This window comes from Cynocephalus volans, chromosome 14, assembly GCF_027409185.1.
Source record: "Cynocephalus volans isolate mCynVol1 chromosome 14, mCynVol1.pri, whole genome shotgun sequence".
NCBI lineage: Eukaryota > Metazoa > Chordata > Mammalia > Dermoptera > Cynocephalidae > Cynocephalus > Cynocephalus volans.
This window is the reverse complement of record NC_084473.1, coordinates 83785822-83801201: the sequence shown is the minus strand read 5'-3', so window position 1 is coordinate 83801201 and position 15380 is coordinate 83785822. Positions and strand designations below refer to the sequence as shown.

The 15380-nt window shown below is 47.5% G+C and overlaps 1 protein-coding gene and 1 non-coding gene across 2 annotated transcripts in view; one reads left to right on the top strand and one right to left on the bottom strand.

The window, feature by feature from the left end:
* The window catches only part of LOC134362408 (immunoglobulin kappa light chain-like), a 66997-nt gene that overhangs the window by 13992 nt on the left and 37625 nt on the right, over positions 1 to 15380 (top strand). The window lies entirely within an intron of this gene.
* Positions 1341 to 1531, bottom strand: LOC134363486 (U2 spliceosomal RNA). The gene has a single exon (XR_010021733.1). It is a non-coding gene; the product is annotated as a U2 spliceosomal RNA (small nuclear RNA).

Genomic DNA, 15380 nt, shown 5'->3' with positions numbered 1-15380 from the left:
CAAAATGCTAAAAAGAAAAAAATTAAGTGACCATATGTCTGTTTTTCAAAAAAAAAGGAACTCATACCCAAGGAAATACCACTACTACTGCTGGTACTGCCACCACCAACAGCAACAACTACTATGCTTCCAATTGCCATTTACTCAAGTCTTGAAGACTTACTGTTTGTTGAATACTGTACTAAGGGTTTAGTCAACTAGAGCAATTAAACTCTGATTTTTATTATTATTTTGTTTTATTTTTATTCCAGATTTATTATTACTTTGCCAAATTAGTTGCCATAAAATTATGTCCTTCTTTTATGTTTTTACTGTTATATGCTCTGTAATGATTTACTCTTTTTCACTGATGATAATGTCTTTTGTGACTTTTTTTCTTCTCCCTCTCCCCCATCCCCCTTAATCAAATAGCTGTCGGCCTTAAGTCCTCTATGGTAGTAGTAAGACCCAGGTGAACTGTTGGTTCCTCTGGGTACGAGACCATTCACCATTTTTATCTGTACTACTGTGGAATATGTTATGACATAAGTCCCTCCTTCACACACTTGTGATAGTGTTAAAGCACCTTCTCCAACCAATATGGAATTTTTTGCTCCTTGCTGGTATAGCTGACATAAGCAGTACAGTCATGGGTTCAAATGTGAGATGTGCCCTCCACAACTCATAGGGTATAAAGAAGATAAAAGATATAATAGATAAGTGGTTTGAATGAAAAAAAAAACCTATTGGTAAGGTCCTTCACTACAAAATAACCTAGTAATTTTCCAGGAGTAAGCCTGGCTTCACCTGTCTCTCTCCATCACAATAGAGGTGGTCATTCTTTCACAATGTAAATATATATATATATCAAAATATCAAGCTACGTGTATATACACACATACATATATACACACACAAATATATTTCTCTAGAAGTCTCGGAGATTACTGGACCGTCATCCATACATGTCTAGAGGGAGTTGTGAGTATGAGGAAGAGCAGAACTTGTAGATCTTTCAGGTGCTTTTACTCCCACTGTATTCCCTAACAACAACAACAACAACAACAACCACAAAAACAGATTCACAGGAGAAGCGTCTGCTGCTTCTAATACTTTCATAAATCTTTTCTGCTTGCATTCTAAACAGCTACAAATTTTGAAGGTAATAAAAATAATACTGAAGCCTTTTGTTCATAATAGGAAAAGTAGGCAAGCCTAGTATAACACATGGATTTCTTAATCTACTTACCCTAAAATTTGGGGGTTGCAAGTACACACATGTATATTGTACACACATACCAAGGGGTCTTCAATCAGTTCATGGAAGAATTTGTATTAACTATTATTTTCATGATCCCCCAAGGGGGTGCACTGTTCCTGGAGGTACTTCAGTAACAAGTAGATGCATACAGGGGATAGAGCAAGCTCCTATTCTACGTCCTTATTCCAAAAATCCATTTAATATATTGTCCTTGGAAGGAGGATATATCAGATATTAAACTGATAAGAACAGATAGTACACTTGATCTTAGCTAAAAGGCCAAGAAGTGATGTATGATCTATTCAATTCTATTTTCAATGAACTTTCTGAAGTACTCTTGTATATATTTCTATTTTACTGTTTCATTCTATTATTCTAATTTATGTTGTGAAAAATCTAGTCATTATTCAGTAAACAATTTCTTGCCAGTGAATATCTAAAATCCTACATTTTACAAAACACTTTCTGAGGGAATATGCTTCTTAGTGTGATGTGGAATATACTATAAAGCATATGTACTTCACAGGGCCTGGTTTTCCAAAGCCTTGAAGTTTCAAATATTGACCTTGCAAGGACGGGAAATTTTCCCCAGGCTATAAAGTCTCTGGTGTAAGATAAAGATTTGTGGCACAGCAGGTTGCTGGCTCAAAGACAGACTAGGTACTGATTCTTATGTAAAGATACTGAGAAATTGCTTTAAGAAGAAATGTCTGCTAAAATCAAACTGTTGTTGATAGGACCACTTAATTGTCTACTGGAATGTCATCTGGCTAGTTTCACAGAAAGTTACCAGCCTATACTGTTAAACTATAACCCCACCTTTGTTCTCTTCCTGTAACTTCTTGGTCTAGAAAATAAATGCTGGAAGAGAACCCCAATTTGGTGATAATTTTCCCGAGGAAGGGGTTCCTCTTGCTGGAGGGTCCCCGGAAAGTTAACCACTTCGGGCTTCTCACTGCTCAGAAGAGATGGGCTTTGAGTAATCCTTTGCATCTCCATCACTCAGTGGAAGTGAGGTGACAAATCCATGGGGGACGAAGCAACACAAAGCAACATTGTGATATGTTGCAAAGGCCATAGAGGAAAAGCTTGAAAAGTTATACTGGAGAAGACCCCAAAATGGTAGGTATAGTTTTTCCTTACTGTAAGTCATGGGCTAGGTATTTGAGAAAAAGTGAAAGGATAAGAAGGATGAATATGGTTTATATTTAAAAAAAAGAACAGCAATTTGAAATTCTAACATTTTACAGGACAGGTTTTTGATAATGGATGGTAAGAGAAAATATATTTGAAAAGTTTGGATGGGTGTAATTGAAGGTCTGAGAGATTTAATGTAGATTAAGACAAAATAGTTAGGTTTGTAAGATTTGTTAGCCTGTTAGTGAAAAGACAGTCCTGGAACCTAACATGACTATGGATGAAAGATGTTTGAAATAGAAAGAAACATAATGTAAAGAAGGAACTATTATTTTTAGTTTCACAGACATAAAAACTGAGGCAAAGAGAAGTTAAGAAACTTATCAACATTACACAGTCCTTAAACCATGGAACGTTACCCCAACCCAGAAGATTTGATTTCAGGGCCTGCCAAGATAACGTCAGGACCATTGGATGGATATTGTCTGACACTGGATGAAACTCTACTTCCTGAATGGATGACAATCACTTGAAACTCAAAGTGCCATTGGTAAAGCTGCTTCCTTTAAAAGTAGAGAAAAGTTGAGAAGGAAAATGAGTTAAGAGGGAAAGCAGCATATTTACGGTAATGAGGATCAGAATGGGACAATGCAAGCCAAAGAGCTGCTCAGACAGTAGAGAACACCCCTGGAGTGAGGGTTTCAAGCACTATAGTGGTGTAGAGCACAGAGGATCCCCCAAGGAGAAGTTCCCTGCCTGCATGGATAGCGCCGTCCCCTGTCTTCAGGGAAATGGTGTTGGAACCAGAGTGGTCAGAGCCGGGGTCCTGCTTATTTACACAGTTCTGGTCTTCTTTGTATCCACACCTTGTATCCACTGTATCCACACTCCTAATTTAGTGTTGCTCCTTACTAATTCTTACAAAAAGTGAAGCAGCTTCAGTGACCTCAGGGAAACTTGCTAAGCAGCAAGGTAAAAAAGAATCAGAAATCCAAATTTCTGGGCAACTTTATTTCATCTGATCCAAGTATGCATCAAAGGAGATATCTAGGTATGTTGGTGTTAGAAGGAGAAAAGTGGGATCACAGGCATGTACCTTCCTCTCAACAGGCTTGTACCAAACACCTTGTGCTTGAGTCTAGATAGGTTTCATATGGTGGGAGGATATAGAGATTAAATCCTGTGACTACTGGGGAGAAATTCTACTCTTGGGCTGAGCCAACCACCATTTCTGACCTGTCCACCTGTGTAGGGGCTGCCCAAGTGCAGAGAAGAGGAGACAGGTGGGCTCTTCAGCTGTAAGCCCAGCTCGCCCCACCCCAGATACTTTGCACGTATGTCTTCCCAGCCCACCCGGCTGTCCAGAGCCCAGCTCAGAGCTCTGGGGAGGATCTACCTCAGTGAAGACCCAGGGTGAACCACGGCAGCCCCAGCTTGGCTTCCCCGCCTGCTGTTCCTCTGGCTCCAGGTGAGGGGAACACAGGGTGGTTCTGCATGTCAGTGAAAGCTCTCTGTGTTTTGGGGTTCTATAACCTGGGACCTCTGCTCAGCAAGCACAGCAATTAAAGCTTAGTGTAGATCAATGTTTCTGGCTCTGCCAGGAAGACAATGGGTATAATCTAGATTGCACAAGTGACTTTTCTGTTCATTTCAAATCTTCGATACCACCAGAGAAGTCGTGATGATTCAGTCTCCTGCTTCCCTGTCTTTGACTCCAGGGGAAACAGCCACCTCCACCTGCAGGGCCAGTCAGAGTGTTGGCAGCTCCTTAGCCTGGTACCAGCAGAAACCTAGGCAACCTCCCAGGCTCCTCATCTGTGGTGTGTCCACCAGGGCCACCAGCACCCCAGCCAGGTTCAGTGGCGGTGGGTCTGGGACAGACTTTACTCCCACCATCAGCAGCCTGGAGCCTGAAGATTGTATGGTTTATCATTGTCAGCCACATAGTAGCAGGTCTTCAACAGTGATTCAACCTGAAACAAAACTCCACAAGACCATCAGCGTGTTTTGCTTCAACCAGCTGCTTCCTTTACAGGAAGCTGCTGTGGTGACTGCTCAGTTTTAGCATATCCATCTCTCTTTGGATTTTGTGGTTCTAAAAAAGTAACTCTATGACAAGGTTTGTATTCTGATTTCCAGAGTTTTTGTCAGACTTAGATACACAGCCCATTTTGGGAACACTCAATGGCAAAGGCATCAGATCAGATTCATGTGAATGGATGTCTTTAAAGGTATACGTGTCATGGCCAGAGTAAGAAGGTGACAACCACCACAACAAATTGCAAGAACTGGAAATAAGGAATTAAAACTATCATAATTCACAGACACAACCTTCAGGCTCCAGGCTGCTGATGGTGAGAGTAAAGTTTGTCCCAGACCCACTGCCACTGAACCTGGCTGGGGTGCTGGTGGCCCTGGTAGACACACCATAGATGAGGAGCCTGGGAGCCTGCCCAGGTTTCTGAAAGTATTGTGTACAGAAAAAACTGACAATAATCTACAGAGGAAGTATTAAAATTAGTAGGAGAAATAGCAAATAATTGAACTCAAGTTCAATACACCAAAATAAATTTGCTTTCTACAGCTGCAACAAATGAACTGCATAGTAATCACTCTCAATAAATTTCGTCACTGCTGTGCAATCCGTGGTCGTCAATAACATGTAAAGGCAGCTCAAGACATTCAGTAACTCTTAAGAGAAAAACTTCAATTGAAACATATTTTTCTGGGCTTACCCAGGTTCCCAAAGATTCTTTTCACATCATTAAAACGTTAGAAATCTCTCACAAAATGAGTGACTCTACCCATAGTAAAACCATGAGGCAAGGCTCATCCTGTTGATGCTTCTATTTAAAAACTTCCCACTCTTTTTTGATACCTCATTGCACGGAAACAATGAGTAAGGGAAAGTCTTTAACTGGGTGAATGAAAATGTTCTGATGATTATACAAGAAGATTCACCAAAAAAAAAAAAAAAAAAAAAAATCTGGCTCTGTTGCTGTAAGCCTCAGTTCCCAAAACCAAGTTAAATACCAATACTAAGATCACTAGCTGTATGACACTATTCCAGCTCTAATTTGAACCACAACACGGCATTTGTTGAGGTATGAAGCCCAACAGGACATTTGAGATTTTGAAAGCAAGCATATAAGATTTAGACTTTTGAGGGAAGAAAAAAGAGTCACTGTCGGGCAACACCACCAGGTTGCAGGAGGCGAGCACAGACGCGAATTCTTTGAGAAAGAGAATCGGCTTTCGGCTGAGCTATGAGATCCGACTCAGACATCTGGGAAAGATCCATCACGCTGCCAAAAAGGGTGATGTGGAAAGAGTACAGCACATCCTTCTCTCTGGAGTAGGGGACGTGGATGAGAGAGTGGAAGGAGAAGTAGGGGGCGGAGCCAGTCCCAAGCTTAGGAAAGAACTGATCGGTAGCCATGGCAACAAATAGCCAGTGAGAACCAACTTTCAATCTCCCTAGTTACTGCTGACATCAGTCAGCAACCATTGGTCAACCCGCTGCACAAGCCCTCTTAGAACACTTGGGGGCCAGGGCTGTGTGTGAATGCTCAATTGTGTTTAGACTGGCTGCTTGGTTACCGTTCCCAACGGGAGGCTTTTGAGTTGTGCTGTTCTGGCAGAGAGGTTGGATTCTACATAAGAGTATCAAGTAATATTCGCTCACACGAGCTTCAAAAGTGGGTAAGAGCTGAGGGGCCCAGTGAGTGGACGGGCCAATGAAGCTGCTGTCTTCTACCATGAAGAAGCTTTTTGACATTTAAGGATAGAAGGAAGAGTCGCTCTCGGGCACCTCCACCAGGTTGCAGAAGGTGAGCGCGGACGCCGTTTGTTTGAGAAAGAAAAAGGCTTTTGGCTGAGCAATTAAATCAGGATCAGACATCTGGCAAAGATCCATCACGCTGCCAAAAAGGGTGATGTGGGAAGAGTACAGCAGATACTTCCGTGTGGAGTAGGTTTTGGATATCTCCACCAGGCTGCAGGAGGCGAGTGCAGACGCGGTTTGGTTGAGAAAGACAATCGGCTTTCGGCCGAGCTACCAAAACCAACTCAGACATCTGGGAAAGATGCAAAACACTGCCAAAAAGGGTGATGTGGAGAGACTACAGCAGATCCTTCCATGTGGAGTAAGGGTCGGGCACCTCCACCAAGGTGCAGTAGGCGAGAACGGACGCGGTTTCTGTGAGAAAGAGAATCGCCTTTCGGCAGAGCTACCAGATCCGACTCAGACATCTGGGAAAGATCCATCACGCTGCCAAAAAGGGTCATCTTGAAAGAGTACAGCAGATCCTTCCGTGTGGAGTAGGACACGTGGATGACAGAGTGGAACGAGAAGTGTGTGGGCAGGGGAAGCAAGTGCCAAGCTTCCGAAAAAACTGACCTGTAGCCATGGCAAAAAATAGCATGGGAGAACCAACTCTCAATCTACCTAGTGACAGCTGACGTCACTCAGGAAACATTGGTCCACCCGGGACCTGCACAGCACTCTTAGAACTCTTGGGTGCCAGGGCTAGGTGTGCTTTCTCACTTGTGTTTAGACCTACTGCTTCGTTACCATTCCGAACGGGAGGCTTTTGAGTGGTGCTGTTGTGGTAGAGAGGTTGGTTTCTACAAAATGGTACGGAGTAATATTCGCCTCATATCAGCATCAGAAGTAGTTAGTAGCCGAGGGGCCAGGAGAGGGGACGGGCTTCTGCAACTGCTGTCTTCTCCCATGAAGTAGCTTTTTGACTTTTGAGGGCAGAAGAAAGAATCACTCTCTGGCTCCTCCACCAGGTTGCACGAAGTGAGCACGAAAGCGGTTTGTTTGAGAAAGAGAATCGGCTTTCGGCTGAGCTAATAGATCATACTCAAATATCTGGCAGAGATCCATCTCGCAGCCAGGACGGGTGATGTGGAAAGAAGACAGCAGATCCTTCTGTGTGGAGTAGGGATCAGGTATCTCCACCAGGCTGCAGGAACCTAGCGGGGACCCGGTTTGCTTGAGAAAGAGAATCGGCTTTCAGCAGAGCTACCAGATCCGACTCAGACATCTGGGAAAGATCGATCACGCTGCCATAGAGGGTCATCTACCAAGAGTACAGCAGATCCTTCCGTGTGGAATAGGGAACCTGGATGACAGTGTGGAACGAGAGGAAGATGGCGGAGCCAGGTCCCACCTTCGGAAAGTGATCTGTAGCCATGGAAAGAAATAGGCCATGAGAACCAACTTTCAATCTCCCTAGTGACTGCTGACATCACTCAGCCACCATTGGTCAACCCAGGGCACCGCACGAGCCCTCTTGGAACTCTTGGGGGCCAGGGCTGTGTGTGATTTCTCACTTGTCTTTCGACCTGCTGCTTGGTTACCGTTCCAAATGGGAGGCTTTTGAGTGGTGCTATTCTGACAGAGAGGTTGGCTTCTACAAAATAGTACCGAGTAATATTCGCCCATATCGGCTTCGGAAGTGGGTAAGAGCTGAGGGTGCAGGTGAGAGCAAGGGCCTCTGAAACTGCTGTCTTCTCCCATGAAGAAGATTTTGACTTTTGAGGGCAGAAGAACGAGTCACTGTCGGGCACCTCCACCAGGTTGCAGGAAGTGAGCACGGAAGCGGTTTGTTTGAGAAAGAGAATCGGCTTTTGGCTGAGCTACTCGCTCAGACTCAAACATCTGGGAAAGATTGATCACGCAGCCAAGAGGGGTGATGTGGAAAGAGTACAGCAGATCCTTCCGTGTGGAATAGAGATCGGGTATCTCCACCAGGCTGCAGGAACCTAACGCGGAAGCGGTTTGTTTGAGAAAGAGAATCGCCTTTCGGCAGAGCTACCAAATCTGACTCAGACATCTGGGAAAGATCGACCACGCTGCCAAAAAGGGTGATGTGGAAAGAGTACAGCAGATCCTTCTGTGTGGAGTAGGGTACATGGATGACAGCGTGAAAGGAGAAGTATGGGGAGGAGCCAGGCCCAAGCTTAGCAAAGAACTCATCTGTATCCATGGCAACAAATAGCGGATGAGAACCAACTTTCAATCTCCCTAGTCACTGCTGACGTCACTCAGCCACCAATGGTCAACCCCGGCCCCGCACGAGCCCTCTTAGAAATCTTGGGCACCAGGGCTGTGTGTGAATGCTCAATTATGTTTAGCCCTGTAGCTTGGTTACCGTTCTGAACGGGAGGCTATTGAGTGGTGCTGTTGTGGCAGAGCTGTTGGATTCTACAAAATAGTAAGGAGTAATATTCGTTCATATCGGCATCAGAAGTGGGTAAGAGCCGAGGGGCCAGGTGAGGGGACGGGCCTCTGAAGCTGCTGTATTCTACCATGAAGAAGCATTTTGACATTTGAGGGAAGAAGGAAGAGTCACTCTAAGGCATCTCCACCAGTTTGGAGGAGGTGAGAGCGGACGCGGTTTGTTTGAGAAAGACAAAAGGCTTTCTGCTGAGCTACTAGATCAGACTGAGTACATCTGGCAAAGATCCACCACCCTGCCAAAAAGAGTGATGTTGAAAGAGTACAACTCATCCTTCCGTGTGGAGTAGGGGACGTGGATGACAAGTGGGTCGAGAAGTAGGGGGCGGAACCAGGCCCAAGCTTAGGAAAGAACTGATCTATAGCCATGGCAACCAATAGCCCGTTAGAACCAACTTTCAATCTCCCTAGTGACTGCCGAAGTCACTGAGCCACCATTGGTCAACCCCGGCACCGCACGAGCCCTATTGGAACTCTTTCGGGCCATGGCTGTGTGTGATTTCTCACTAGTCTTTCGACCGGCTGCTTGGTTACCGTTCCGAACGGGAGGCTTTTGAGTGGTGCTGTTGTGGCAGAGAGGTTGGCTTCTACAAAATAGTACCGAGTAATATTCGCCCATATCGGCTTCGGAAGTGGGTAAGAGCCGAGGGTCCAGGTGAGGGGAACGGCCTCTGAAACTGCTGTCTTCTCCCATGAAGAAGCTTTTTGACTTTTGAGGGCAGAAAGTAGTGTCTCTCTCTGGCACCTCCACCACATTGCAGGAGGTGAACGCGGACTCGGTTTGTTTCAGAAAGAGAAAAGCATTTCTGCTGAGCTACTAGATCAGACTCAGATCTCTGGCAAAGATCCATCACGCTGACAAAAAGGCTGATGTGGAAAGAGTACAGCAGATACTTCCGTGTAGATTAGGCTTCGGGTACACCACCAGACTGCAGGAGGCGAGCGCGGACGCTTTTTGGGTGAGAAAGAGAAAAGGCTTTCAGCGGAGCTAGTAGATCAGACTCAGACATCTGGCAAAGGTCCATCAGGCTGCCAAAAAGGGTGATGTTCAAAAAGTACAGCAGATCTTTCCTTCTGGAGGAGGGGTCGGGCACTTTCACCAGGCTGCAGGCGGCGAGCGCGGACACGGTATATTTGTGAAAAAGAATCGACATTAGGCTGAGCGACGATATCCGACTGAAACATCTGGGTAAGTTCCATCACGCAGCCAAGAGGGGTGATGTGGGAAGAGTACAGCAGATCCCTCCGTGTGGAATAGAGATCGGGTATCTCCACCAGGCTGCAGGAAGCTAAGGCGGAAGCGGTTTGTTTGAGAAAGAGAAACGCCTTTTGGCCGAGCTACCAAATCCGACTCAGACATCTGTGAAAGTTCAATCACACTGCCAAAAAGGGTGATGTGGAAAGAGTACAGCTCATCCTTCCCTGTGGAGTACGGGACGTGGATGACAAGAGTGGGTCCAGAAATATGGGGCGGGACCAGGACCAAGCTTAGGAAAGAACTGATCTATAGCCATGGCAACCAATAGCCCGTTAGAACCAACTTTCAATGTCCCTAGTGACTGCCGACGTCACTCAGCCACCATTGGTCAACCCCGGCCCGCACGAGCCCTCTTAGAACTCTAGGGGCCAGGGCTGTGTGTGATTTCTCACGTGTCTTTCGACCAGCTGCTTGTTTACCGTTCCGAACGGGAGGCTTTTGAGTGGTGCTGTTGTGGCAGAGTTTGGCTTCTACAAAATAGTACCGAGTAAGATTCTCTCATATCGGCATCTGAAGTAGGTAAGAGCCAAGGGGCCAGGTGACGGGAAGGGCCTTTGAAACTGCTGTCTTCTCCCATGAAAAAGATTTTTGACTTTAGAGGGCAGAAGAAAGAGTCACTCTCTGGCACCTCCACCAGGTTGCAGGAGGTGAGCACGGACGCGGTTTGTTTGAAAAAGAGATTCGGCTTTCGGCTGAGCTACGAGATCCGACTCAGACATCTGTGTAAGTTCCCTCACTCTGCCAAAAAGGGTGATGTTTAAAGAGTACAGCAGATACTTCGTGTGGAGTACGGTTCGGGTATCTCCACGAGGCTGCAGGAGGCGAGCGCGGACACGGTTTGGTTCAGAAAGAGAAAAGGTTTTCTGCCGAGCTACTAGATCAGACTCAGACATCTGGCAAAGGTCCATCACGCTGCCAGAAAGAGTGATGTGGGAAGTGTACAGCAGATCCTTACGTGTGGGGTAGGGGACGTGGATGACAGTGTGGAAGGAGAAATAGGGGGCGGAGCCAGTGCCAAGCTTCCGAAAGTGATCTGTAGCCACGGCAAGAAATAGCCGCTGAGAACCACCTTTCAATCTCCCTACTGACTGCTGACGTCACTGAGCCACCATTGGTCAACCCCGGCCCCGCACGAGCCCTCTTAGAACTCTTGGGGGAAGGGGCTGTGTGTGATTTATCACTTGTCTTTCGACCTGCTGCTTGGTTACCGTACCGAACGGGAGGCTTTTGAGTGGTGCTGTTGTGGCAGAGCGGTTGTCTTCTACAAAATAGTAAGGAGTAATATTCGCTCATAACTTCATCAGAAGTGGGTAAGAGCCGAGGAACCAGGTGAGGGGATGGGCCTCTGAAGCTGCTGTCTTCTACCTTGAAGAAGCATTTTGACTTTTGAAGGCAGAAGGAAGAGTTAATCTCGGGCACCTGCACCAGGTTGCAGGAGGGGAGCGCCGACGAGGTTTCTTTGAGAAAGGGCAACGGCTTTCGGCTGAGCTACTAAGTCAGACTCAGACATCTGGCAAAGATCCATCACGCTGCCAAAAAGGGTGATGTTCAAAGAGTACAGCAGATATTTCCGTGTGGATTATGAGTCGGGCCCCTCCACCAGGCTGCAGGCGGCGAGCGCGGACACGGTTTGGTTGAGAAAGAGAATGGGCACTCGGCTGAGCTACGCGATCCGACTCAGACAACTGTGTAAGTTCCATTTCTCTGCCAAAAAGGGCCGACCCCGTGGTGCACTCAGGAGACTGCGGCACTGCGAGCGCAGCAGAGCTCCCGCCGTGGGTTCAGATCCTATATAAGGATGGCCGGTGCACTCACTGGCTGAGCACTGTTCAGTCAGTCACAAAAAGAAAAAAAGAAAAAAGGTGATATAGAAAGAGTACAGCTCAGGCTTCCACCTGGAGTAGGGGACGTTGATGACAAGAGTGGGTTGAGAAGTAGGGGGCGGGCCCAGGCCCAAACTTAGCAAAGAACTGATCTATAGCCATGGCAACCAATAGCCCGTTAGAACCAACTTTCAATCTCCCTAGTGACTGCCGACGTCACTCAGCCACCATTGGTCAACCCCGGCCCGCACGAGCCCTCTTAGAACTCTAGGGGCCAGGGCTGTGTGTGATTTCTCACTTGTCTTTCGACCAGCTGCTTGGTTACCGTTCCGAACGGGAGGCTTTTGAGTGGTGCTGTTGTGGCAGAGAGGTTGTCTTCTACAAAATAGTAAGGAGTAATATTCGCTCATAACTTCATCAGAACTGGGTAAGAGCCGAGGGGCCCGGTGAGGGGATGGGTCTCTGAAGCTGCTGTCTTCTACCTTGAAGAAGTATTTTGACTTTTGAGGGCAGAAGGAAGAGTTACTCTCGGGGACCTCCACCAGATTTCAGGAGGGGAGCGCAGACGCGGTTTCTATGAGAAAGGGAAATGGCTTTCGGCGGAACTACTAAGTCAGACTCAGACATCTGGCAAAGATCCATCACGCTGCCAAAAAGGGTGATGTTCAAAGAGTAAAGCAGATCTTTCCGTGTGGATTATGAGTCGGGCCCCTCCACCAGGCTCCAGGCGGTGAGCGCGGACACGGTGTGGTTGAGAAAGAGAATGGGCATTCGGCTGAGCTACACGATCCGACTCAGACAGCTGGGTAAGTTCCAATTCTCTGCCAAAGCGGGACGACCCCGTGGTGCACTCGGGAGACTGCGGCACTGCGAGCACAGCAGAGTTCCCGCCGTGGGTTCATATCATATATAAGGATGGCCGGTGCACTCACTGGCTGAGCGCTGTTCAGTCAGTCACAAAAAGAAAAAAAAAAAGGTGATATAGAAAGAGTACAGCTCATGCTTCCATGTGGAGTAGGAGACGTTGATGACAAGAGTGGGTGAGAAGTAGGGGGTGGGCCCAGGCCCAAGCTTAGGAAAGAACTGATCTATAGCCATGGCAACCAATAGCCCGTTAGAACCAACTTTCAATCTCCCTAGTGACTGCCGACGTCACTCAGCCACCATTGGTCAACCCCGGCCCGCACGAGCCCTCTTAGAACTCTTGGGGGAAGGGGCTGTGTGTGATTTCTCACTTGTCTTTCGACCGGCTGCTTGGTTACCGTTCCGAACGGGAGGCTTTTGAGTGGTGCTGTTGTGGCAGAGAGGTTGTCTTCTACAAAATAGTAAGGAGTAATATTCGCTCATAACTTCATCAGAAGTGGGTAAGAGCCGAGGGGCACGGTGAGGGGATGGGCCTCTGAAGCTGCTGTCTTCTACCATGAAGAACCATTTTGACTTTTGAGGGCAGAAGGAGGAGTTAATCTCGGGCACCTGCACCAGGTTGCAGGAGGGGAGCGCCGACGAGGTTTCTTTGAGAAAGGGAAATGGCTTTCGGCGGAACTACTAAGTCAGACTCAGACATCTGGCAAAGATCCATCACGCTGCCAAAAAGGGTGATGTTCAAAGAGTAAAGCAGATCTTTCCGTGTGGATTATGAGTCGGGCCCCTCTACCGGGCTGCAGGCGGCGAGCGCGGACACGGTTTAGTTGAGAAAGAGAATGGGCACTCGGCTGAGCTAGGCGATCCGACTCAGACAGCTGGGTAAGTTCCATTTCTCTGCCAAAAAGGGCCGACCCTGTGGTGCACACGAGCTACTGCCGCGGGTTCAGATCATATATAACGAAGGCCGGTGCACTCACCGGCTGAGCACTGTTCAGTCAGTCACAAAAAGAAAAAAAGAAAAAAGGTGATATAGAAAGAGTACAGCTCAGGCTTCCGTGTGGAGTAGGGGACGTTGATGACAAGAGTGGGTCGAGAAGTAGGGGGCGGGCCCAGGCCCAAACTTAGCAAAGAACTGATCTATAGCCATGGCAACCAATAGCCCGTTAGAACCAACTTTCATTTCTCCCTAGTGACTGCGGACGTCACTCAGCCACCATTGGTCAACCCCGGCCCGCACAAGCCCTCTTAGAACTCTTGGGGGCCAGGGCTGTGTGTGATTTCTCACGTGTCTTTCGACCAGCTGCTTGGTTACCGTTCCGAACGGGAGGCTTTTGAGTGGTGCTGTTGTGGCAGAGTTTGGCTTCTACAAAATAGTACCGAGTAAGATTCTCTCATATCGGCATCTGAAGTAGGTAAGAGCCAAGGGGCCAGGTGACGGGAAGGGCCTTTGAAACTGCTGTCTTCTCCCATGAAAAAGATTTTTGACTTTAGAGGGCAGAAGAAAGAGTCACGCTCTGGCACCTCCACCAGGTTGCAGGAGGTGAGCACGGACGCGGTTTGTTTGAAAAAGAGATTCGGCTTTCGGCTGAGCTACGAGATCCGACTCAGACATCTGTGTAAGTTCCCTCACTCTGCCAAAAAGGGTGATGTTTAAAGAGTCCAGCAGATACTTCCGTGTGGAGTAGGGTTCGGGTATCTCCACCAGGCTGCAGGCGGTGAGCGCGGACACGGTTTGGTTGAGAAAGAGAATGGGCACTCGGCTGAGCTACGAGATCCGACTCAGATAACTGGGTAAGTTCCATCACACAACCCAAAAGGGAGATGTGGGAAAAGTACAGCAGATCCTTCTGTGTGGAGGAGGAGACATGGATGACAGCTTCGACGGGAAAGTGGGGGGCGGACCCATGCCCAAGATTAGGAAATAACTGATATGTAGCCATGGCAACAAATAGCGCGTGAGAACCAACTTTCAATCTCCCTAGTGACTGCTGACGTCTGTCAGCAACCATTGGTCAACCCCGGCCCCACAAGAGCCGTCTTAGGACTCTTGAGAGCCAGGGCTGTGTGTGCTTTCTCACTTGTGTTTCGACCTGCTGCTTGGTTAACGTTTTGAACGCTAGGCTTTTGAGTGGTGCTGTTGTTGCAGAGAGGTTGGTTGCTACAAAATAGTACCGAGTAATATTCGCTCATATCGGCATCAGAAGTGGGTAAGAGCCGAAGGGTCAGGTGAGGGGACGGGCCTCTGAAGCTGCTGTCTTCTCCCATGAAGAAGCTTTTTGACTTTTGAGGGCAGAAGGAAGAGTCACTCTAAGGCATCTCCACGAGTTTGCAGGAAGTGAGCACGGACGCGGTTTGATTGAGCAAGAGAATAGGCTTTCTTCTGAGCTACTAGATCAGTCTCAGACATCTGGCAAAGATCAATCATGCTGCCAAAAATGGTGAAGTGGAAAGAGTACAGAAGATCCTTCCGTGTGGAGGTGGTTTCGGGTATCTCCACCAGGCTGCAGGGGGAGTGCACGGACACCGTTTCAGTGAGAAAGACAATCGGCTTTCGGCTGAGCTACAAGATCTGGCTCAGACATCTGGGAAAGTTCCATCACGCTGCGAAAAGGGTCATCTTCCAAGAGTACAGCAGATCCTTCCGTATGGAGTAGGGGACCTGGATGACAGTGTGGAACGAGAAGTAGGGGGCGGAGCCAGTGCCAAGCTTCCGAAAGTGATCTGTAGCCATGGCAAGAAATAGCCGGTGAGAACCAACTTTCAATCTGCCTAGTAACTGCTGACATCACTCAGCAAACATTGGTCAACCCG